The following is a 25,750-nucleotide window of genomic DNA, read 5'->3' as shown; positions in this document are numbered from 1 at the left end:
TCTCAAGCGGTATTGCCAGACTCTACTCAGGGGCAGAAGAGCTGTGGCTAAAAGCCAACTAAATTATCCAAGGTAAGCAAAACAGTACAGAAACTTAACGAGTCTCCAGCAGCAATTTTAGAACGCTTTTTTAAGGCTTATCGCCTGTATACCCCCATAGACCCGGGGGTGCCATAAAATAGGCGCACTAAAAATATTGCCTTTGCTACTCAGTTGGCCCCAGATATTCAAAGGAAGTTACAAAGGTTAGAAGGGTTTGAGGGAGAGTTGCTGTCTGAGCTGGTTAAGATTGCCCAGAAGATTTACAGCAACCGAAAAGATCCAGAGACGGTACAGTCTAAAAAGATAGCAAAAATCTTAGTGTCTGTAATGACAGAGCCACAACATGGCCAAAAGAAAGAAACAAAAACAAAGACCTGTGAAAAAAAAAGACACACCCTAGCCCCCCCCCCCCAGTGTGTCTATTATAAAAAGTATGGGCATTAGAAACAAAAATGTCCCCATCTGGCTGCCAGAAGAAAAGCCCACACCTGTCCTTGTAGAAAATGCTGAGTGACTGGGCAGAGCTCCATTCTAATGAGCCCACAGGAGCCCAAGGTGACTTTAAATATGAGAGACAAGTCCGTAAAATTTTTAGTAAATACCAGCGCTACACATTCAGTCCTATAAGAAGCAGAGGGGCCAGTGTCCAAAGAAACAGCTTTAATCTAGGGGGCTACAGAGAAGATGAAGGCATACCCTAGACAAAGACTAGAATAACCAACTTAAGAGCCGGCACCATTACCCATTCATTCCTAGTGGTGCCAGAGTGCCCATATCCTTTACTGAAAAGAGATTTGCTCCAAAAACTACGGCCAACTATATCATTTCAGAGAGATGAAACTAAACTTTTGTTTAATCAAGGGCCGTCCACCATTCTTTTTACTTGGCCCCTGTCAAAAAAATACTTGCTAGCTGAAAAGACACCCCCCCTGCAACAGGTCCTAAGCCCATACTTCCAAAAACTTCACAGCAAAACTCCCAACGTATGGGCTAAAGCTGACCCACCGGGACTGGCTTCCCACCAACCTCCTACTGTTGTGCAGTTAACTAGTGCCACCACCCCCATCCAGGTCCAGCAATACCCTATCAGCTAAAAGACAAACAAACAAACAAACAAACAAAACAAAACAAAACTGCTAGACATACTAAAAGACTCCAAAAGGCGAGTATTTTAATTCCCTGCCAGTCAGCCTGAAATACTCCTCTGCTCCTTGTACAAAAGCTGGGGTGGATGACTACCGACCAGTACAGGACCTCCAGAAAGTCAACAAAAGAATTAAGACCATCCCTCCAACTGTGCCTAATCCCTATACCCTCCTGAGCTTGTTGCCTCCAAGCCATAGCATCTACACCGTGCTGGACCTGAAGGACGCTTTCTTCTCACTCCCTTTGTCCACAGTGAGTCAACCTATTTTTGCTTTTGAGTGAACAGATCCGGAGAGAGGGCATTTGGGGCAGCTGACTTGGACGAGACTGCTGCAGGGCTTCAAGAACTCACCTATTCTGTTTGATGAAGCTAACCCCCAAACTGGGAGAGACAAGGTAGCAGGGTTAAATAACCATTCCCTTCTTAAGTCATTGCAGGCCTTACAGTCTGGTGCCTGGAAGACCTGAGACCTTGTAAAGGCCACTCATCCTAGACCAAGTAATCTCCCGCAATCTTCTCTTCCAATGAAGCCCCCAAAAAGTCTTCGCTCCAAGTGCGACCTGGAGACTTGGTCTGGGTAAAGAAACTCCAACCAGCTACCTTGTAGGCCAGATCAAGAGAGCGACCCTGGATCAACTTCCAGAGAAATGGGTCATCAGGGCCACCAAGGACCCACTAAAGATAAGACTTTTTAAAGATTCCTTGTGTTTCTCCTAGTGGCTTGTTTGAACTAGGCCTAGACCTCTTGTTCCTGAAACAAGGGGGCCTTTTCATAGCTCTAGGTGAAACCTACTGTTTCTATGCTAACCACACTGGTATTATAAGAAATAGTCTCTCCCATGTACAGAATAGGTTAAGAGAAAAAAAAAAAAATTGATATAAAAATGTATTTTCTTGGCCCCGTGGCTGAAAACACTCTTGTTAGCTAAAGCAAGACCAATTATCCTTCTCCTGTCGACATTGCTAATTGGACCCTGCATCATTAACTGTTTGACATCCTATGTTAAGCAGAAGATTCAGGCTATTAAGCTGATGGTTCTTCGAACCCACTATCAGCACATTTGTGACACAAATGACAGAGAATCAATGATTCGATCTCTCTTAAAAACCAGTGGAGAAGGTTAGGGCCTAGGGACCATAGGTAGCCAATAACCAGCCATTAGCTTCTTCATTATACTTGCTTGCTTGCTTAGGAGAGTGAGAAATTTTCAGTTGACCCTTATCTGTCTCCACACCTGCCATCTCGCCTCTGCTAGGGTTATTAAGTTTAGAAACTAAGGAGAAGGACAGTGGTGCATGGCACAACTGCCCACAAGATATAGCCGCTAGTCCAGGGTCGCCCTGGACCCCTGAGGTGCCTGACATGGTTTCTGTACCTAGTGAAATGCGCTTGGGCTTAGACCACAGGATGTAGGATGTATTTCAACTAACATTAATGTTGTCTGTAATTAAGATACTTCAGAGGCTTCCTTTCAGCTGAATCTTAGCTGCAGCCGGTAACTCCTACAAAACCCGTCTCAAGGATCCTAACCCCCCCCCCCATTGTACTAAAACAAGATAGAAATGTAAGATTAATGCTTTCTCTCACTTCGGGTAAAAGTGCTTGCTAATTAGATTTTTAGAGTGTGTTATTTTGCCTTTACAAAGGGGCCATTTTTCCAGTCTCATCACTGCTTTCTGTGCCTACCTGTCTGCAGGACAGGAGTAGTCCTGGCCAGTAAATAAAGACTCACAATTTGGCCCAATTCAGTTTCTAAGATGGTCTTTTCTCACACCTCAGACTATAATATCCATGATGACATTGCTGATTTAAAATCAGGACTACAAGGTTTAACCTCATCTATCTTATCTATTCATTCTCTTACACCAAAAATCTTCCTCCCCAAAGACACAAACATAATTAGAAATTGCTTTGACTCCACAATGTACCTACAGTGAGTTTTAAAATAAAAATACAATACAACCTACAAACTATGTTGCTGAAAACAAGTTAAAGTTACTGAAAATAATTTAAGAGCCATTAGGCTTATCTATTTTATTTCACTTTTAAATTTCAGGGATTTCATTTATAATGCTTTGTTTTATAGTTATGCTCTAAAGCCTAATCTACACAGTTCCAAATTCAAGTATACGAAACAAGATATTTTTGGATCAGTCTAGTTTCTTATCCTGTCAGAATACTGGATACAAAAGGACAAAGGAAGAATATTTTTAAGTATTGAGGAAAAATAAATTTATACTCAGAATTTTATACCCAGCCAATCTACCAGTTAGATGTAAGGATATAATAATGTTCATATACATAAAAGCATCAGAAAGTCTGTCTCATAATGATCTACAGTAAAAACTCTCCTGAGAATGCACTCAACGAAGTGGAGAAACCAGTTGAGGGAATGGTACCAGGAATTATGCACTAAATCTTGTTAAAGTTTATTGTTGGTTTTACTAAAAAATAATAAATAAAGAAGTATGTCAATATCAACCCAAAATAAAGTTCCATGCATTACAAATATGATGGGGAGGGGGATGGTGGATATTCCAAGGGACATCAGATTGTGCTCAAATATCTTTTAAAGAGAAAATATTAATAAGCTTAAGAAATTAAATAAGGATAAATGAATAATAGTATAGGTCTTAAGGGAAATTATAATAAGAACAAAAGTATAATGGGTAGGGGTTGAAGAGTTGATGAAATTCAGTAAATTCAGTAAATTCAGACTGACCAGTCACCTTCAGGAAATTACTCTTCTACTTCCTTCCCCTCTCAACCCCAAGAGGTGGCTATGGATTACAAACTAGGTAAACCAGCAGAAGGAGCTTTATCTATACAATGGAATGCAGGGAAGAATAAAGTAAAATGATTATCAGTGAAAATATTAAACATGATGGCAAAAATAAGTTTTAACATGACAATGATTACAATAAGTATAAGTGGGCTAACCTTAATAATTGAAAGAGCTTCAATTTGGATTTTCAAAAGGCTAAAAAATAGAGGATATAATATTAGGTTGGTGCAAACATAATTGCAGTTTCAGACCGTGAATTTTAAATCATTACTAAGTTCACACATCTTTACTAATCAAAATAGGAACCATTACCATCAATACATTTTTGCCAATGAGAACTAAATTTGTTTATTCCCATAGCATACAAATCTGTGCTTTGGGATTCAACGAACTCTTGGAAAGCATTTTCTGCATCCTGCTGGTTGTGGAAGTATTTTCCCTGTAAAAAGTTGTCGAGATGTTTGAAGAAGTGGTAGTTGGTTGGCAAGTGGTCAGGTGAATATGGCAGAAGAGGCAAAATTTGTAGCCCAATTTGTTCAACTTTTGAAGTGTTGGTTGTGCATCTTGCAGTCAGCCATTGTCATGGAGAAGAATTGGGCCCTTTCTGTTGACAAACGCCAGCTGCAGGAACCGCAGCTTTTGGTATATCTCATCGATTTGCTGAGCATACACTTCTCAGATGTAGTGGTTTTGCTGGGATTTGGAAAGCTGTAGAGGATCAGACTGGCAGCCGACCACCAAACAGTGACCATGACCTTTTTGTGGTGCAAGTTTGGCTTTGGGAAGTGTTTGGAGCTTCTTCTCAGTCCAACCACTGAACTGATCATAACCACTTGTTGTATAAAATCCACTTCTGTAGGTTTGATATTTTTGAAAATAAGTTGAGAAAGTAAAAAGCTCTTCAAAATCCAAGCAGCCATTTCCTCTTCTGTCAGGTTTTACATCTCCAGAGTAAAATTAGCCTCTTCTGTCAGTTAAAGATAAAGTTGAATAACCAAACAGGGAATTAATGGTCAGATGTATATCTTGCAAAACTATTATAATTATTTAGATAAATAAGGAAACACTGCAGTTATCTTTTTTGTGCTACTATCAACTTGATTCATATCTTTATTAGGCAAGATGGCAAGAGTTTGGAGCCAGCCAGGCCCGCATTTGGATCCTGGCTGGTTAAACTGTTAAACCTCTTTAAATTTGGTTTCCTTATTGTAAGATGCAGAAAATAACTACTTGGTGTGATTGTTGTATTAATTTGTTACACAAATGCTATTAACGTCACAACTCAATCGAGAAATGGTTCATTGCTTTTGCATACAAGAAGAGGACACTTCAAAATGATGATTTTTTTTTTCATCAGCTCATGAGGCACTGACTTAAGGAATCTTTTTACCTCTACAGTTTGCTTCAAGTGCTGAATGACCATAGAATGGCCGACGTTGAGTTCTTTGGCAACTTCTTGTAGTTGTGAGAGGATCAGCTTCAATGATTGCTCTCAATTAGTTGTTGTCAACTTCCCATGGCTGGCCACTGCACTCCTCATCTTCAAGGCTCTCATCTCCTTGCAGCCTGGGACAAATGTGTTGTTGATGTTGCAAGCTGTCTCTGCTGCTTTACGACCCATTTTGAACTCGAATAAGAAAATCACTCGAATTTGCTTTCTGACTAACATCATTTCCATTGTCTAAAATAAATATCAAATAAACAGCAAGTAATAAGTCATTAGCAAAAACACATAAAGCAAGAAATGCAAATTAAAATGATGTGTAACATAACCACATTTATTTAAGAATGTGTTCCCATACCAAAGGGCAAATTTCAACAATGCTAAAACAACAACAACTGCAATTACTTTTGCATCAACTGTCTTTGTATATACTTAAAAAATTTTTTTTGATTTTATAATTATATCAAAAGGGTCAGCATAAGTCATTTATACTTTGATTTCAATGTTTTTGTATGCTTAAGTAACATTTTATTGAAAGTACCTGCATTTCACAGTCGAATTTTTTGCAAATTGTATTTTCTTTATCAAAATGTCTGCATAATTACCTAAGACAGAGAACATGTTCACTACTCAGTTTTGCTACTTCGCTACTTTATTTAAAATGTGGGGTTTTTTTGTTTTTTGTTTTTTTTTTTGGTGACTTTTATACATTTAAAATAAAAATAAAATAATGTTTTAGAAAGGTTGAGAGAATTTCTTTTCAAACTTTAGAGTAAAATTTAGTATCACCTATACCTTAGTCTGCTCAGGCTGGCCTAACTGAAAAACATAGTCTGGATGGCTTAAGCATCATAAGTTTATTTCTCACATTTCTGGAGGCTAGAGGTCCAAGATCAGGGTGCCAGCATGGTTAGGTTCTAGAGACAGCTCTCTTCCTGACTTGCGGACAGGAGCTTTCTTACTATATCCTCACATGTTTTGGGGAGGGAGAGGAAGAGGTGGGGAGAAGGAATGGTCTGGATCTCTTCTTATAAGAGCACTAATCCCATCATGAGGGCCTCCCTCTCATGACCTCATCTAAACCTAATTAGTTCCTAAAGGCCCCACCTCCAAATACAATCACATTGTGAGTTAGAGCTTATTAATTGAAAATTAGAGCAAATATTAATTTGGACTGACACAATTCAGTCCATAGCACCTAGAAACTCATTAGAAATGCAAATTCTTAAGCTCCATCTCAGACCTACTGAGTCAGTAACTTTGGAGTTGGGGCCAAGAAATCTGTGCTTTAACAGGCCCTCTGGGTGACTCAAATGCATGCTGAAATTTGAGAAGTCTCACTATAAACCATTCTCTATACCAAAGCCAGAACATTCTTTTAACTTCTAAAAGGGATCATATTGGCACCCTGCTTAAAAATCCATTAATGAGTTCCTACTGCACTTAGAGTGAAGCACAGACCTCAGGATGGGCCCCTCGAGCCCCTGTGCCATTCCTACACAGCTTCTCCCACAACATCTTGTGCCTCCCTCTACATGCCCATCATGTGTCAGACTTTCAGACCTCCTTGCTGTTTCTCAAAGATTCTATGTTCTCTCCTGCCGCAAGGCATCTGCACTTGTTTTTCCCTCTGCCTGAAATCTTCTTGCACTGGCTCTTGGCAGGGCTGACTCCCCTCCTCATAGCTTAGCTGAGATGTTTCCTCTGAGCTGATGTCTCCTCCCATGACCAGCATAAAGTGGAATGTCTACCTCCTCCCCTGGCTACTCTTTTTTATCCAGTTTATGTCTCATATCACCTGATCACATCTCAATTAATGTTTCTGTACTTGTCAATTTCTTTCTCTTCACAAGAATGCAAAGTCCATAAGAAATCAACCTTCTCTACCTTGTTCACCATAATCACTCCAATGTCTTGAATAGTACATGGTGGTGTTCAATACACACTTTCTAAATGAATGAATGAATGACTCATGGTGGTTGGTGAAAGTCTCAGTCTTCAAGAGAATAAACTACATAGACTGCCATTATGCTTAAAGGGTTGAGTCAGTGCGATTTTTTTAATAGCCAACAACTGTGTCTTTCTGCTGATTGCTCTGTATTATTTGTCATCTTCCCTATGGTCTTAGGGAATAGTATAATGGAACCACAACTCCATTTCTTCCCTTTATACAGTTGCAATCATGCAGAGTGCCTGACAGTAGAATGTTCCAGGTGGAGAAATATGGGATAAAAAGTAAAGAAAGGAAGAGCCAACCAAAAGTGACAACATTAAATTTGGTAACATTATTTGTAAAACTTCCCATTCAAACAGGACTATATCAAGATGTACCCTTGACCAAATAATTATACAAGCCAGGAAAATAAAAGAAAACAAAGCATTTTCTTTAAATAAAAAAAAGCAGGTGAAATCATACATGAATGCTGACTAAATGCAGTTTCACTTTGCCCTTTAAGCAAATATTTATTGAATGAATGAATTGACTGTAGAACATCCAAACCAGTATAATGGGAAATCATCAGGATTAAAGGAAATTTGTTCTATCTGGAAAAATCCAGAGATGCATGACAAAAAGAAAAGAAAGGTAACAGATATTTGATAAAACATATCCTTATATATGAATATGTTGAATTAAGCTATTAAAAGTCAAAGTAAACCATCATTTCTATATGGGCAAGGACACTGTCTCATTTGCAATATTCTACTACACAGAATAATCCTTACTCCTTGCTTGCTATTCTTCCAGAATTGTGCTAATGCTCGTGAAACAATCTTTACAACAATCCTCTGGTCTCCATTGTAAATTGTGCATAAAGAATATGTATTAAATGAGTATGATTATAACACAGTATAAGATCAAAGCCTGTAAAATTGGGCTTAAAAAAGGTAAATCTGTATAGCATGTTTATAAGACACAAGAGGATAAATTCCAACAACAAAAACGCCATACTTTCCACTAGATTAATGAAGAAAACAACAAGTAAATCACAAATACTCAGACTCTGGAATAAAAAAGCAAAAATAACCACAAATAAAGAGAAAATTTAAATTTTTAAAAATAATTATACATAATTCCATATTGATAGATTATATAGCATAAATATATGTGTATGTATGAATTGCTAAAATATGCTAAAAATGAAATAGAAAACCTAAACCTACAAATAACTATGGAAAAAGATGAGCAATTTGTCAAACACCAGCACTCCCTCCCTTCCCACATCCTGAAAAATTTCAGATACAGATAGGTTTATAGGTGAACTCCTTTAAAACCTTTAAGAAATGAAAATGCCTCTATTTTTCAAACCTTCCAGAATGATAGAAAGGAGAAAAACTTTAATTTCGCTTAAGACTACATCATAACACTGTTACCAAAACTTCACAAAGGTAGCACTTATCAGCACAGGGGACATTTTCCAAGATTGATCATATCTTAATCCATAAAACAAGTCTCAGGAAATTCATAAAAATGCAAATCATATCATACCTCTTCTCAGACTACAGTAGAATAAAACTGGAAATCAATTCCAAGACAAACTCTCAAATTTATACAAAGTCATGAAAATTAAACAATATGCTGCTAAACAATCCTTGAGTCAATAATAAAATTATGAAAGAAATCAAAAGATTTCTTGAACTGAATGAAAAAGGGGGCCACAAGCTGTCAAAATCTGTTTAGCAAAAGCAGTGCCAAAGGGAAAGTTCATAGCCATAAATGCTTACATCAAAAAGAAAGATGACAAGTTAACAAGCTAATGTCACATTTCAAGGAACTAGAAAAAAAAGAACAAACCAAATCCAAAGCCAGTAGAAGAAAATAAATAACAAAGCTGAGAGCAGATGTAAATGAAATTGAAACCCACAAAATGAAATGAAGGATTAACAAAACAAAATTTGGTTCTGTAAATAGGTAAACAAAATCAGTAGACCACTCACCAGATTAATGAGAAAGAGAAGAGAAAGGACTCAAATTAACTCAATGAGATATGAAAAAGGAGACATTACAATTGATACCAGAGAAATACAAAATATCATCCCTGAATACTGTAAAAACCTCTATGCACACTAACTAGAAAACCTAAAGAATAAATTCCTGGAAACACACCACCTCTCAAGGCTGAATAAGGAAGAAATAGAAAACCTGAACAGACCAATATTGAAAGTGAAATTAAAGTTACAATAATAATCTCCCAATAAAAAAAAAACAGGCCAGACAACATTACAGCCAAATTTTACTAATCCTACAAACAAAAATGGGTACCTACCTTACAGAAATTATTCCATGATATCAAGAAGGAGGGAATCCCCCCTACTCATTCTATGTAGCCAGTATCACCATGATGCCAAAACCAGGAAAGGATACAACAAAAAAAAGGAAACTACAGACCAATATCCCTTATAAACATAGATGCAAAAATCCTCAACAAAAGACTTGAAAATTGACTGTAACAGGACATCAAAAAGATCAGGCACCATGATCAAGTGAGTTTCATTCAGGAATGCAAGGATGATTCAACATATGCAAATCAAATAATGTGATTCACCAAATAAACAAAGACGATATGATCATTTGATAGATGCAGAAAAAGCATTTGATAAAATCTAGCTCCTTTCATGATAAAAAAAACTGTCAACAAACTAGACATAGAAGAAGCAAACATCAAAATTATTAATATATGCCATATATTAAGCCATATATGACAAACACACAGCCAACATCATACTGAATGGGGAAAAGTTGAAAGCATTCCCCCTAAGAACTGGAACAAGACAAGGGTGCCCACTGTCACCACTTCTATTCAATATAGTACAGGAAGTCCTAGCCCAAGTAATCAGATAAGAGAAAGAAATAAAGGGCATCCAAATTAGGAAAGAGGAGGTCAAACTATCCTTGTTTGTTGAAGATATGATCTTGTGTCTAGAAAACCCTGAAGACTCCACCAAAAGTCTCCGAGAATTGATAAATAAATTTAGCAAACTCTCAGCTTGCAAATCAATGTACACAAATCAGTAACTTTTCAATGTAATACTAAGAGTCAAGCTGAGAATCAAATTAAGGACTCAATAGCATTCACAATAGCTATCCAGAAAATAAAATACCTAGGAATATACTTAACCAAGGAGGTGATATATCTCTACAAGAAGAACCATAAACACTGATGAAAGAAATTGTAGATGACACAAAGAAATGGAAAAAACATCCCAATCACATGGGTTGGTAGAATCAACATTGTTAAAATGTCCATACTGCCCAAAGAGATTTACAGATTCAATGCAATCTCCATCAAAATACCACTGTCATAGTTCACAGATCTGGAAAAAATAATTCTCAGCTTCATTTGGAACCAAAAAAGAGCCTGAATAGCCCAAGCCATGTTAAGCAAACAGAACAAATCTAGAGGCATCATATTACCTGACTTTAAATTATTCTATAACCTCATAGTGACCAAAACAGCATGGTATTGATAAAAAAAAAAAAAAAAGTAGAGATATAGACCAGTAGAGCAGAATAGACAACCCAGAAAGAAAACCATATAGCTATGACCAACTGATCTTTGATAAAGCAGACAACAACATATGCTGGGGAAAGGAGACCCTATTCAATAAATGATGCTGGAAAAATTAAACAGCCATATGAAGAAGAATGAAACAAGACCCCTATCTCTCTGCACATACAAAAATCCATTCAAGATGTGGAAAAGATTTAAATGTAAAGCGTGGAACCATAACAATTCTAGAAGAAAAACTCTTCTAGAAATCAGACTAGGCAAAAAATTTATTAAGACCCCCAAGCCCCCATTTATTTATTTTTCTTCCTGTGATTGCTTTTGGGGTCTTCTTCATAAATTCTTTGGCTAGGCCAATGTCTATAGGAGGTTTTCCAACATTTTCTTCTAGAATTCTTATAGTTTTGTGCCTTAGGTTTAAGTCTATTATCCATTGTGAGTTGATTATTCTGAGAGGTGATAGGTATGGATCCTGTTTCAGTCTTCTACATGAGGCTATCCAATTTTCCCAGAGCCATTTATTGAATAGGGATTATTTTCTCCAAAATGTTTTAGTCTGCTTTGTCAAAGATCAGATGGTAGTATGAGGATGGTTTTATATCTGGGTTCTCTGTTCTGATCCATAGGTCTATGCCTCTGTTCTTATGTCAGGACCATGATGTTTTGGTTACTATAGCCTTGTAGTATAGCTTGAAGTCTGATAAATTTATGCCTCCCAATTTGTTCTTCTTGCTTAAGGTTGCTTTGGCTATACCAGGTCTTCTCTGGTTCTATACAAAGCATAGGCTTATTTTTTCTAGATCTATGAAAAATGATGTTGGTATTTTAATAGGGATTACATTGAATCTGTAGATCACTTTGGGTAGCACAGACATTTTAATATTGTTGATTCTGCTGACCCATGAGCATGGTATGTTTTTATCTGTTCATGTCTTCTGCTATTTCCTTCCTCAGTGTTCTGTAGTTCTCCCTGTAGAGGTTTTTTACTTCCTTAGTTAAATATAGTCCTTGGTATTTTATTTTCTTTGTTGCTATTGTGAAAGGTATTGAGTCTTTGATTTGATTCTCAGCTTGACTGTTGTTGGCATATATGAATGCTACTGATTTGTGTACATTGATTTTGTAAATGGGACCTGTTCAGATTAAAAAGGTTCTGCACAGCCAATGAAACAATTATCAGAATGAATAGACAACCTACAGAATGGCAGAAAATATTTGCATGCTATACATCCGATAAAGGGCTGATAACTAGAATCTATAAGGAACTCAAGCAAATCAGCAAGAAAAAATCAAACAACCCTATTAAAAAGTGAGTGAAAGATATGAATAGAAATTTTTCCAAAGAAGGTAGATTAATTGCCAACAAATATACAACAAAATGCTCCACATCTCTAATCATCAGGGAAATGCCAATCAAAACCAAAATGGGATATCACTTAACTCCAGTGAGAATGGCTTTTATCAAAAAGTTACAAAACAACAAATGCTGGTATGGCTGCAGAGAAATAGGAACACTCATACACTGCTGGTGGGAATGCAAACTAGTACAACCTCTATGGAAACAGTATGGAGATACCACAAAGAACTAAAAGTAGAACTACCATTTTATCCAGCAATCCCATGACTGGGTATTTACCCAAAGGAAAAAATACATTCATAAAAAAAACAACCTGCACTTGAATGTTTATAGCAGCACAATTCACATTTGCAAAGATGTGAAAACAACCCAAGTGCCCACCAATACATGAGTGGATTTATAAAATGTGGTATATGTATACAATGGAGTACTACTCAGCCATAAAAAGTGGTGAACTAATACCTCATGTATTAACCTGGTTGGAACTAGACATCATTGTTGTCAGTGAAGTATTATAAGAATGGATAAACAAACACCACATGTACTCATCATTAAATTGGAACTAATCAATCAACACCTATGTGCACATATAGAAATAACATTCATTGGAAATCGGGAAGGTGGGAGAGGGAAGGAAGGGATGCATCAATCCACACCTAACAGGTACAATGCACATTATCTGGGGCATGGACACACTTACAACTTTGACTCAAATTGTACAAAAGCAATTCATGTAACCAAAATGTTTGTACCCCCATAGTATTCTGAAATTTTTAAAAAGACTCCAAAGGAAAATATAGCAATATCAAGAATAAATAAATAGAACTGAATTAAATTAAGAAGCTTCTGCACAGCAAAAGAAATAACCAATAGTGTAAATGGACCTAAATAATGGAAGAAAATGTTAAAACCTATACTTCCAACAAAGGGCTAATATACAGACTCTACGAAGAACTCAAACAAAGCAGCAAGAAAAAAAAAAAAAAAACAATCCCATCAAAACCTAGTCAAAAATATGAGCAGAAATTTTTCAAAGGAAGATAGACAAATGGCCAACAAAGATGAAAAAATGCTCAACATCACTAATCATCAGGAAAATGTAAATTAAAACCACAATGAGATACCACTTTACCCCTGTCAGAATGGTCATTATTACAAAGTCAAAGAAAAGAATAGAATAGATGCTGGCTTGGATGCAAAAAGAAAAGAATGCTTATACACTGTTAGTAAGACAGTAAATTAGTACAACCTCTATGGAAAAACAGTATGGAGACTCCTTAAATGAAGAAATGCACACCTACTATTCAATCCAGAAATCCCCCTACGGGGCATCTAACCAAAAGAAAAGAAGTCATTTTATCAAAAAGACACTTGCTGTTTGTCACAGCACAATTCACAAGTGTAAAGATGTTAAACCAACCTAAGTACTCATCAATACTTTTTTTTTTTTTCTGAGACAGAGTCTCACTCTGTTGCCTGGGCTAGAGTGCTGTGGCATCAGCCTAGCTCACAGCAACTCTTGGGCTCAAGCGATCCTTCTGCCTCAGCCTCCTGAGTAGCTGGGACTACAGGCATGTACCACAATGCCTGGCTAATTTTTTCTACATATTTTTAGTTGGCCAATTAATTTCTTTCTATTTTTAGTAGAGACAGGGTATTGCTCTTGCTCAGGCTGGTTTTGAACTCCTGACCTTGAGCAAGTCTTTCACCTCAGCCTCCTAGAGTGCTAGGATTACAGGCGTGAGCCACCACGGCCATCCTAATTCTTGAATGGATAAAGAAAATATGGTGAATATATCTACAATGGAGTACTACTCAGCCATAAAAAGAAATGAAATAATGTCTTTTGTAGAATTTGGGTGGAACTAGAGACCATTATCCTAAGTGATGTATCTTGGAAACCTAAAAAACAAATACCACATGTTCTGTCTAATAAGTGGGACCTAAACAATGGGTACACATGGGTACAAAGAGTTGTAAAGGGCATTGGAAACCAAGAAGGGGGAATGTTAGAAGGGTGGTGAGAGATAAAAACATACCCATCATGTACAATGAACACTATTCTAGTGATAGGCACCTTACAAGTTCTGACTTAAGCATTATATAATGTATCTATATAACAAAAACATTTGTACCCCCTTAATATTTTAAAATTAAAAAAAAGAAGGAAAACCACAAGCCACTAGTGGATATTAATGTAAAAATCTCAAGATATTAAAATATAGAAGCCAGGATCACTTTAAAAGAACTATACATTATGATTAAAAGGAATCTTATTCTTGGATCAAAAATGTCCCCTTTTGTATTGTATTAATTTTGTATTAATTTGTATTAATTTTAATTTTGTATTGTATAATATTGTATTAATTTTGTATAATATTGTATTAATATTGTATTAATTTTATTAAAATATTAATGCAAATCCTAATTTTGAAGTACACTTTCATTCCTAATGGCTGGGACTTGAGGGGCTGTCAAGAATGACAGGGCCTGAGGACAAGACTCCTGAAGCTCTCTGAGAACATTACAATATTAAGTAGCGAAGAGGCAATAGCCCTCTCTTAGGCTGGCAGCAGCAGAATTAGGAACAATTCCCACCTAGGAGAAGAAAGATAACTCCATGCCTACATGCTAGTGGCCTGTGGCTGTTGGCATATGCTATGAAAACCCTGTCAATGAGACAGCATGAATACAGGAACCAGGCAGGACTGAGAGCAGAGATCAGAGGGTGCCTTCATATCTGTAGTCTGCTTTGTGGAAAAAACCAGAGTGGGAGAAATGGAGAGGCAAGGCAACAGGATGTTGTTATCACACTTTATCTGTCCCATCATTGGGAAGGAACATTTGTCTTGAAAAGGTGATTTTACAATAGCAAAATTCATTAGAGAGGAGTCCCAGAAAAGTGGTGTTCGCTTCCCCTCGACACTTTTGGTATTGTTCAAGGTATTGATTTGCTGAGTTCAATTAAGGATAATAATATCTTAACTAAAAGATATTATTATTATATTAAGTAGAGCAAATTAGGGCAGAGATTGCCCAATTGAAGATGCCACTCTTCTTGCCCCCTTTACAAAATATTCCAACTTTGTCATGATGTACAGCTACACAGGTTTAGCTGTCAGAGCTTTCACAGCTGTCAGAACAGAAATTATCACTGCTCTTTTGGTGAAGGTTTCCTTCCTGCTCCTGGCCTCTATCTCTTCCTGCCAGCCTTCAGATGATCTATTTCATTATACTCTGCCCCTGACCCTTGTTCTGCTGTTTTGAGTTCAGAAGAATAGTTGCTCAAAGTTTCCAGGGCCACAGGCAAGCATGAATGTGCAGGTACACCCTTTGCCACCTTGGTCCTCTTTCACCTGTCTCTCACTTCCTGGCTGTCTCTGCCCAACGAGTGAGAGATGAGATGGGCATACTGATGACAATCACAACTGTATCCACACTCTTAGTGATTCAGTTTTGTTTGACAAACATTTGGGAAGCTATTAAACAACTCTTACGTAACAGCCAGTGTCCTTGATACTGAGATGCAGTCCTTGATCTTGAGAAGTTCATGGTTGTGAGGCCAGGCTGGAGTGACAGTGCAGATTCTGCCAAAAACAAAGTGCAAACAACAGCAAAATCTGCCTCACCTTGGGCCACAGCACAATACACAAGCACATTTAAAGAATCATTTCTTAGACACCCCATGATGGAATAATAATCAATACGTACATTGTGATCATGGATCAAAGCTTTGTGCACTTGGTGATACATTTCATGATGAATTTATTGAAAGAGCAAATTAGCTTTGCCCTCTACTGGTTAGAAGAAGTATAAAATGTGAGATTTTCATTTTGGAGGGGAAAAATGGCAGAGTAAAGGTAATCTCCTGGATTCCTGCTCCCAGAGAAAAAGGCATAGTTCTCGGTCTCCTACACATGAGTGGATCTGATCTCTCCACCACAAGAACAGCATTGTGAATCTGCAAAGATTCAGCACAGGACACTCAAAGCAGGAAAAAACAAGGCAAATAGGAGATAAGATCACGTTCTCTGGAGAGTACAAAACAAACAATTGAGCATAGAGCACAGAAGGGCTCCGGCCCACAGAGCCAGCGAGTGAAGTGGGATCAGACCCACAGGAGAAATTCTTGTTTCCCCACTACCTCCACACCCACTCTGACAGAGACCTGCCTGAAGTTGGTGCAAAATCATGGCAGGAGAACTGGGTGCTGTGGAGAGGGGACAGTAGTGGAAAGCACCTTGAACTCCTTGCAGTACAGCAGTAAGCAGGGAGGGATCCAGTTTGAGTTGTTGTGGGAGGTAGTTAGGAGACAGATAACTTGCCTCTGGTACCCAGCAGGTCCAGTCCTATGGAGGCAATCACTAAGTCGGAACTCTAAGCTGGAACTACCTTGGGCGAATAGGCCTGCTCAGGGTGGGTCAGTAAGAGCGACAGCTTTGGCTGAACAGGCATGAGACTGTGGGAAGGCAATATAAAAGAGACAACAGGGCATCCTGATGACCCAGCTCCCCAATCCAGCACCTGCCATCTCCTGAACAGTCACCCCTAGTGCTGGTGCTCTGCAAGCAAGCTGGCAGTCACCATTATTGGGGTCCACAGTCCAGCCACCATGGTGTGATACAGTGTATCATGCAGATCCCCTCCCTCAGCCCAGGGACTCTTGTGACAAGCTCTGCCTTAAACAATCTATGATCAACTAGTCAGGCCTGTCTTAATGGATGAACTCTGAACACTTCCCTAGTCATGAGGAGGCTAATGCCAGTGGGACATACAGCCGCTGGGATGCCAGGGTGCCAGGCAGATAGAGGAACTACCTCCTCCCCCTAACCAGCATCTATTGTGCCAAAAGTGATGAGCTCCACCCCTGGAGGTAGGGTGAGACAAGAAAAGTCACTTTCTCCCTTGGGGAAAGATGGGGCCTTGGCATAGATCAGTAGCTTACAGCCCAATGACTGCTATTCAGACTGGTTTAGGCCACCCAGTAGATCAAAACACTGGGGCTGGATCTCCTCACCTGGTCAGCTGCCAACAGTCAGGGCCATGGTCAAGGAACAAATCCCCTGCAAGTGGCCACAATAGGCTCCACAAATAACCCCTCCCATCAAAAGTAGCCTCCCAACTGTGGTGGAACAGCTCCCCCCAGCGGCAGATCAAGAAAACATACAAGTGAAAAAAATGACGGCTGATCCAGATAGGGAGGGCTCAGCAAAAGAATTCTGAAAGTATCAAGAGTCAAACAGAAAGCACTCCCCCAAAGAGGTACACCAGCTCTCAAGCAATGGATATTAACCAAATTCAGAACACTAAAATGACAGAAGAAGAATTTCAAACATGGATTGTAAGATATGCAAGAAAAAATGGATAACGAACACAAAGAAACCACAAAAAAAAATCTAGGACTTGGAAGAAAAATTCACTAAAGAAATTGAAATATTAAAGAAAAATCAAACCAAACTCCTGGAAATGAATATCTACTCAGTGAACTACCCAACACAGTGGAAAGCCTCAAAAACAGGGTAACCAAACAGAAGAAAGAATCTCAGAGATTGAAGATAACACCTTCAAATCAAATAAGTCACAGAGATAGAGCAGAAAAATAAGAGAAAAGAGCAAAGATTACAAGAAATGTGGGATTATTGAGGAAACCTAACCTAAGGTTGTTATGGATTCCGGAAGGGGAAGAAGAAAACACGCAAAGGTTCAATAAGCTATTTGAAGACATAATTGAGGAAAATTCCCCAGGCCTTGCTAAAAAGCTAGACATCCAAGAACAAGCTCAAAGAACCCCTAGGAGATACAATGCAAACAGGAAGACACCATGACATGTAGTCATCAGACTGACCAAAATATCAATAAAAGAGACCCTTCTACAAACTGTGAGGTGAAAGAAGCAAGTTACATACAAAGGAAAACCAATTTGAGTAATGCCAGACTTCTCAACTGAAACCTTACAAGCAAGGAGAGACTAGGACCCTATTCTCACTCTTCTGAAACAGAATAATGCCCAGCCTAGAATCTTGTACTCTGAAAAACTAAGGTTTATGTATGAAGGAAAAATAAAGACATTCTCAGATAAGCAAAGACTGAGAGAATTTACCAAGACAAGACCAGCCCTACAAGAAGTACTCAAAACAGTGTTACACATGGTTCAGCATAATAAACACTCACGAATGTAAAACTACTCAAAAGCTAAAGATTAAAGGCCAGATACCACAATGGCTCAAGAGAGAAAACAAAACAACAACATTCAACCCAACAGAATGAACAGAAATCTGCTGTACCTATCACTTCTCTCAATAAATGTGAATGGCTTAAACTCCCCACTCAAGAGACATAGGCTAGCTGAATGGATTAAAAAAAAAAATACAAGCCAAGTATCTGCTGTCTTCAGGAAACACACCTACCCTGCAAGGATGCATATAGCCTAAAAGTAAAGGGGTGGAGAACAGTATTTCAAGCAAACAGAAGCTAAAAGAAGGCTGGCATGGCAGTTTTGATTTCAGATAACTCAGTTTTTAAACCAACAAAAGTAGTGAAAGACAAAGAGGGTCATTATATAATGGTGAAGGGTACAGTTCAACAAGAAGACATAAAATTTTTAAATATATATGCACCCAACTTAGATGCACCCAGATTCATAAAGAAAACCTCTTTTCTTTATTTGATCTAAGCAAATTGATAAACATCAACTCCATAATAGCCGAAGATTTCAACACCCCACTGACTGCACAGGACAGATCCTCCAAACAGAAAATTAATAAAGAAATAATGGACTTAAACAAAACTCTAGAACAACTGGGCCTGACTGACATTTACAGAACATTCTACCCCAAATCCACTTAAAATACGTTCTTCTCATCAGCTCATGGGATATTCTCTAAGATTGACCATATCCTAGGACACAAAGCAAGTCTCAAAAAATTTTAAAAAATAGAAAGTATACCATGTATCTTCTCAGATCACAGTAGAATAAAAGTAAAAATCAACCCTAATGGAAACTCACATTTCTACACAAAATAATGGAAATTAAACAACCTTCTGCTAAATGATTACTTCATAAATGAGGAAATCAAAATGAAAATCAAAAAATTCTTTGAACTTAACGACAATGGAGACACAAGTTATCAAATCCTGTGATATGCAGCTAAAGCAGTACTGAGAGGCAAGTTTATTTCCATAAATGCCAATATCCAAAAGTCAGAAAGACTACAAATAGACAACCTAATGAGTTGACTCAAAGAGCTGGAAAAAGAAGAATAGACCAACTCCAAACCCAGCAGAAGAAGTGAAATTAACAAGATCAAATCAGAACTAAATGAAATTGACAACAGCGAAACTATACAGAAGATAAATAAAATAAAAAGTTGGTTCTTCAAAAAAATCAAACAAAATTGACACACCTTTGGATAGACTAATGAAAAGCAGAAAAGAGAAATCTCTAATTAGCTCCATCAGGAACAAAAAAGGAGATATGACAACTGATGCCACGGAGATACAATATATAATCTAAGAATACTACAAAAACCTTTATGCACACAAACTGGAAAATGAGGAGGAAATGGACAAATTTCTAGAAACATAGCCTCCCTAGTCAACCAGGAAGAAACAGAAGTATTGAGCAGACCAATATCAAGAGCCGAAATACAAACAGCAATCAAAAACCTTCCTAAAAAGAAAAGTCCCAGACCAGATGGTTTCACACCCAAATTTTACCACACCTACAAAGAAGAACTAGTGCCTATCCTGCAGAAATTATTCCTCAACATTGAGAAGGATAGAATCCTTCCCGGTTCATTTTATGAAGCCAACATCACTTTAATACCAAAACCAGGAAAGGATGCAACAAATAAAACTACAGACCAATAGTACTTATGAATATAGATGCAAAAATTCTCAACAAAATCCTAGCTAACCAAATCCAGGTGCTCATCAAGAAAATAATTCATCATGACCAAGTGGGCTGCATCCCAGGGATGCAGGGATGGTTTAACATATGCAAATCTATATATGTAATTCACCACATAAACAGAAAACAAAGACCATATGATCTTTTCAATAGATGCAGAAAAGGCATCCAACAAAATTCAACACCCTTTTATGATAAGAACACTTAACAAAATAGGCATAGAAGGGGCTTACCTAAAAATGATATAAGCCATATATGACAGACGCACAGCCAACAGCATACTGAATGGGTAAAAATTGAAAGCATTCCCACTTAGAACTGGAACCAGGCAAGATTGCCCGCTATCACCACTTCTATTCAACATAGTGCTGGAAGTCCTGCCTATAGCAATCAGACATGAAAGTAGAATTAAAGGCATCCAGATGGAGACAGAAGAGATCAAACTTTCACTCTTTGCTGATACCATATTATATTTAGAAAATCCCAAGGATTCAACCAAGAGACTCCTGGAGTTGATAAATGAATTTAGTAAAGTTTCAGGATACAAAATCAATACACACAAATCAGAGGCATTCCTATATGCCCAACAGTCAAATTGAGAACCAAATCAAAGACTCAGTATCCTTCAAAATAGCAACAAAGAAAATAAAGTACCTAGAAATATACTTAACTAAGGAAGTAAAAGACCTCTACAGGGAGAACTATGAAACACTGAGGAAGGAAATAGTAGAGAGCATAAACAGATGGAAATCCATACCATGCCCATGGGTCAGCAGAATAAACATTGTTAAAATGTTTATACTACCCAAACTGATCTACAGATTCAGTGCAATCCCTATCAAAATCCCAACATCATTTTTCACAGATATAGAAAAATTAATTTTATACTTCATATGAAACCAGAGAAGACCCCATATAGCAAAATCAATCCTAGGCAATAAAAACAAAATGGTAGGTATCAATATGCCAGACTTCAAACTATACTACAGAGCTGTAGTAATTAAATCATCTTGATATTGTCACAAAAATAGGGATATTGACCAGTAGAACAGAACTGAGAACCCAGATGTAAAACCATCCCCATATAGCCATCTAATCTTCAACAAAGCAGACAAAAAGATACACCAGGGAAAAGAATCTTTATTCAATAAATGGTGCTGGGAAAACTGGATAGCCACATGTAGAAGGCTGAAGCAGGATCCACACCTTTCACCTCTCACAAAAATCAACTCAAGCTGGGTAACACACTTAAACCCAAGGTATGAAACTATTAGAATTATAGAGGAAAACATTGGAAATACTCTCCTAGACATTGGCCTAGCCAAGGAATTTATGAAGAAGACCCCAAAGGCAATCACAGCAGCAACAAAAATAAATAAATGGGACCTGATCAAACTACAAAGCTTCTGCACAGCCAAAGAAATAGTCATGAGAGCAAACAGACAACCTACAGAATGGGAGAAAATTTTCGTATGCTATACATCTGTTAAGGGGCTGATAACTAGAATCTATTTAGAACTCACAAAAATCAGCAAGAAAATAGTTAGATCCCATCTCTACTAAAAGCTTTTTAAAAACTAAAAATAATAATAACACATGTATTTGTATCCACCAGGCTTGGAACATAATGTCCCTTTGTGACTTTGGTTGTGAGGAGCGAAAGAACAGCTTGTACCAACTTTGCTTGTTGGCAACAATGAAATTCATGATTTGTACTTCAGTACAAACTCCCTGAGGGCTCTACCCTCATTGCTAGAAAAACAAAATCACACAATGGTGTTGTATCTGTTATCTGAATATATAATCAATATGGATATAATCTCTCAATGGAAATTCCTCCCCCTTCTGGGTAAAATTTTTTAAAAATTAACTTGTAGGCCGGGCGCGGTGGCTCACGCTTGTAATCCTAGCTCTCTGGGAGGCCGAGACGGGCGGATTGCTTGAGGTCAGGAGTTCGAAACCAGCCTGAGCAAGAGCGAGACCTCGTCTCTACTATAAATAGAAAGAAATTAATTGGCCAACTTATATATATAGAAAAAATTAGCCGGGCATGGTGGCGCATGCCTGTAGTCCCAGCTACTCGGGAGGCTGAGCCAGGAGGATCGCTTGAGCCCAGGAGTTTGAGGTTGCTGTGAGCTAGGCTGACGCCACGGCACTCACTCTAGCCTGGGCAACAAGTGAGACTCTGTCTCAAAAAAAAAAAAAAAAAAAAATTAACTTGTAGATTTTTTCCTCAATATTAACTAGACATGCAAAATGGAAGCCTTCAGAGTTGCCTAAACAAATTTAAATAGTAAATTTGAAGTAATAGGAAAGACCAGTAAGATATTACAGCCCTAATTAGGGAAATATTAGATACATGTGTGTTAGTGTTCAGAAACTCAGTGTACAATAGCCCAGTGTGGTGGGTCAGAATGCTGACAGCTCACAGCGACTCACTGTCACATAGAGAGGAAACAACAGTACTGTTCCCAACGGCCTCGCCAGTACCCAATCTGGTCCAGACTATTCAACTGATACAAGAAGCTAGAGGTGACTGGTATTCTGTAGTTCATCTGGCTAATTCATCTTTCTGAAGGAATATTTCCCCTGTCAAATCCAGAGAACACGGATCAATAATCTCTTGAACGAACATGGTGTGTGTGACCATTAATTGTGATTAATGAAGGTTTATAAAAGGTATTGGGACACAATGGTAGTGAGTTATCCATTCCATGTCCCATCTGCCGTGATATTATTTGAAAAAAATAGCTGTCATGGGTAAGAAATCCATGAAGAGGTGGAGGAACAACTAGGATACTTGGGTCACTCTCAAAGGAAAACAAAACAATCAGATACAACGTGGTGAGCCTGTATTCCCGAGAATGAAAAGGCAGAGACAGACATGGAGGCTCTGAGAAGCACTATGGTATTCACAAACCAAAATTCATTCAGGGGTGGCTGCTATTCAAATATCCTTAGCATGGGGAACTCAAAATTTTGGGGTCCCAACTTTATTATCCAAATTGCAATATCCTAAAGCAATTCATATTCAATGGCAACAATGGGTCTAGTGCAGGGGTCCTCAAACTTTTTAAACAGGGGGCCAGTTCACTGTCTCTCAGACTGTTGGAGGGCCAGACTATAGTTTAAAAAAAACTATGAACAAATTCCTATGCACACTGCACATATTTTATTTTGAAATGAAAAGCAAATGGGCTAAAACACCCGCATGTGGCCCGCGGGCCATAGTTTAAAGATGCCTGGTCTAGTGTATCAAACAACATGGGCCCACCTGAAATAAAAGAGCCTTAGTGTGGGGAGTTAGCTATGCTCCCAGCAAAAAAATCAGGTCCCTGAGGCAGGGGTCATTGCAAAGATAAGAAAATAATAGAATATAGAAATAAAAGAATACACAGAGTCCACTCTCAGCTATTGCTTGTATCTAATGTGCATGTGCTAATCCAGGCCTAAAAGGGTGCAAAGCAGCCAGTAATTTCCACAATTGGTTATCAATAGGGCTATCTAAAATATGAGGAGCTGGAGAGCTCATAATACTATTACTGAGCCATGTAATATGACTTTTAAAGTCAGTGTCTTTTACAGACATCGAGGAGGCAGTTTTATTCCAATGAAGTTTTTTAAGATTGTAAGATGAAGCAAGATGTCAATGGGGACTCCAGTCTAATACACACCCGTAAGATTGTGACCCAGTAAGAATGTGTCCCACACAAGTTCTACAATTTTCCCATCGTACCCAGGTTTTAGAGTCAGAAATTACTACCTCCTTACAAATGGGTACAGTGGTAGGTGCAATTTTAGACTGCCCAAAAGAAGGAAAAGAAGAGACAGAAGGAATAACCAGGCTTTAGTTTTATCACCGGTAGGATTGCTGGTGACTAGCCAGGTTTAAGCAGCAAGTTTTAAACAATGGATACATTTACCAATACATGTGGGAGGGCCTTCTGTCCCAACTTCATATTTATTAATCGTAGTGCACTCCTCATTGGGTTTCATTGGACCACAATAATCATAGAACAATAAAGTCCTGGTAGCCAATTAGAATCATTAACAAATACTAAGAAACATGTATCAGCCCAATTGATAATCTTATTTAAAGGTGGATTAGGAATATAGGCCCAATAATGATAGGTCTGGTTACCAGACACTCTTAGCGCCATGCTCACTACGCAGATCATGGCGAGAAAAAGGTTCACAGACGTTTTAGGTACAGATGTCCAATCCAATACCCTGTCTGCTTCTTCATAGGTCCCCTTCTGCTGTCCCCATGTTATGGTCTGTGCCTGATGTGTTTTCCTGGCTCGGAGTTTCTTGTGCTTTAGTTTCATCATTTGAAAACTCTCAGCCAGGGCCTCGGTCACCTGGGGTGGCATTTTCCGTTTTTTCTCCTCGGGTTTCTACTCTGGGTTTGATTCTTCTGCTTGGAATCCAGGCTGTTTATCTGTTATCTCTCAAAATACAAGCAAAGCCTTGCCCCACACCTTCACCCATTCTTCTTTCCATTTATTTTCTATATCATCTTTCCGCCAGATAGGCTGGTGAGGGAAGAGTCTGGTTGTCGACTCCCATTCCAATGCTTCTCTACTGCTGTTAAATTGTCTTCTTTATGAATATTTGAAAAAATTAGAGTAAATAAGGCTTGACTTATTCTATCTCTGGGGGACTGTATACCTCACCCTTTTTGTTTAAATAACATATTTTTTTAAGGTTTGATGAGTATGTTCTATAATACCTTGTCCTTGAGGATTATAAGGAATGCCAGTGATGTGCCTATTGTTCCACTTAGTGCAGAAAGCTGCAAAAGAATGACTAGTATAATCAGGGCCATTGTCGGTTTTGATGGTGGCTGGGACTTGCGTATATGTAAAACAAGAGTATAAATGTGAAGTACATGTCTAACAGTTTCTCCAAGGGATAGAGTAGCCATAATAAGACTGGAATAAGTGTCTATTGTAACATGTACAACATGTAACTTGCCAAATTTCAGAATATGTGTAACATCCATTTGCCATAATTCATTTGGTGAGAGGGCTAGAGGATTAACCCCTGTAGAAAATTGAGGCTGATTAATTGTTTGACAAGTGGGGCAATGAGAAACAATATGCTTGTCTTGATTATTTGTTATGTGAAATTTTTTAATTGAACCTTTAGTATTAACATGAATTAACTGATGAAATCGAGTTGCCTCTTGAAGAGAACCAACAAGTAATTGATCTATTTTTTCATTGCCAGCCACTAATGGGCCTGGAAGGTTAGTATGAGATCTGATATGAGTAATAAAAATTGGAAACTGGCGATTCTGTATAATCGACTGAAGTTGCTGAAACAGTTTGGAAATTTCATCAGTTTCTGTAATAGTAACTGTTTCCAAGGCTAGAACTGTTTATACAACACATTGTGAATCAGAAACAATATTTAAATTTGAATTTGTGAATTAGTAAGAGGAACAATAATTTTTTCAGGATCTTGGCCACATAATTGTTTTAGTCTTTGACAGCCTTTAAATATAATTTGGCCAATTTGTCCAAATATGCCATAAGACATTTTTGTTGTTTATG

Source organism: Microcebus murinus, chromosome 9 (assembly GCF_040939455.1).
Source record: "Microcebus murinus isolate Inina chromosome 9, M.murinus_Inina_mat1.0, whole genome shotgun sequence".
NCBI lineage: Eukaryota > Metazoa > Chordata > Mammalia > Primates > Cheirogaleidae > Microcebus > Microcebus murinus.
This window is presented reverse-complemented; position numbering follows the sequence as displayed.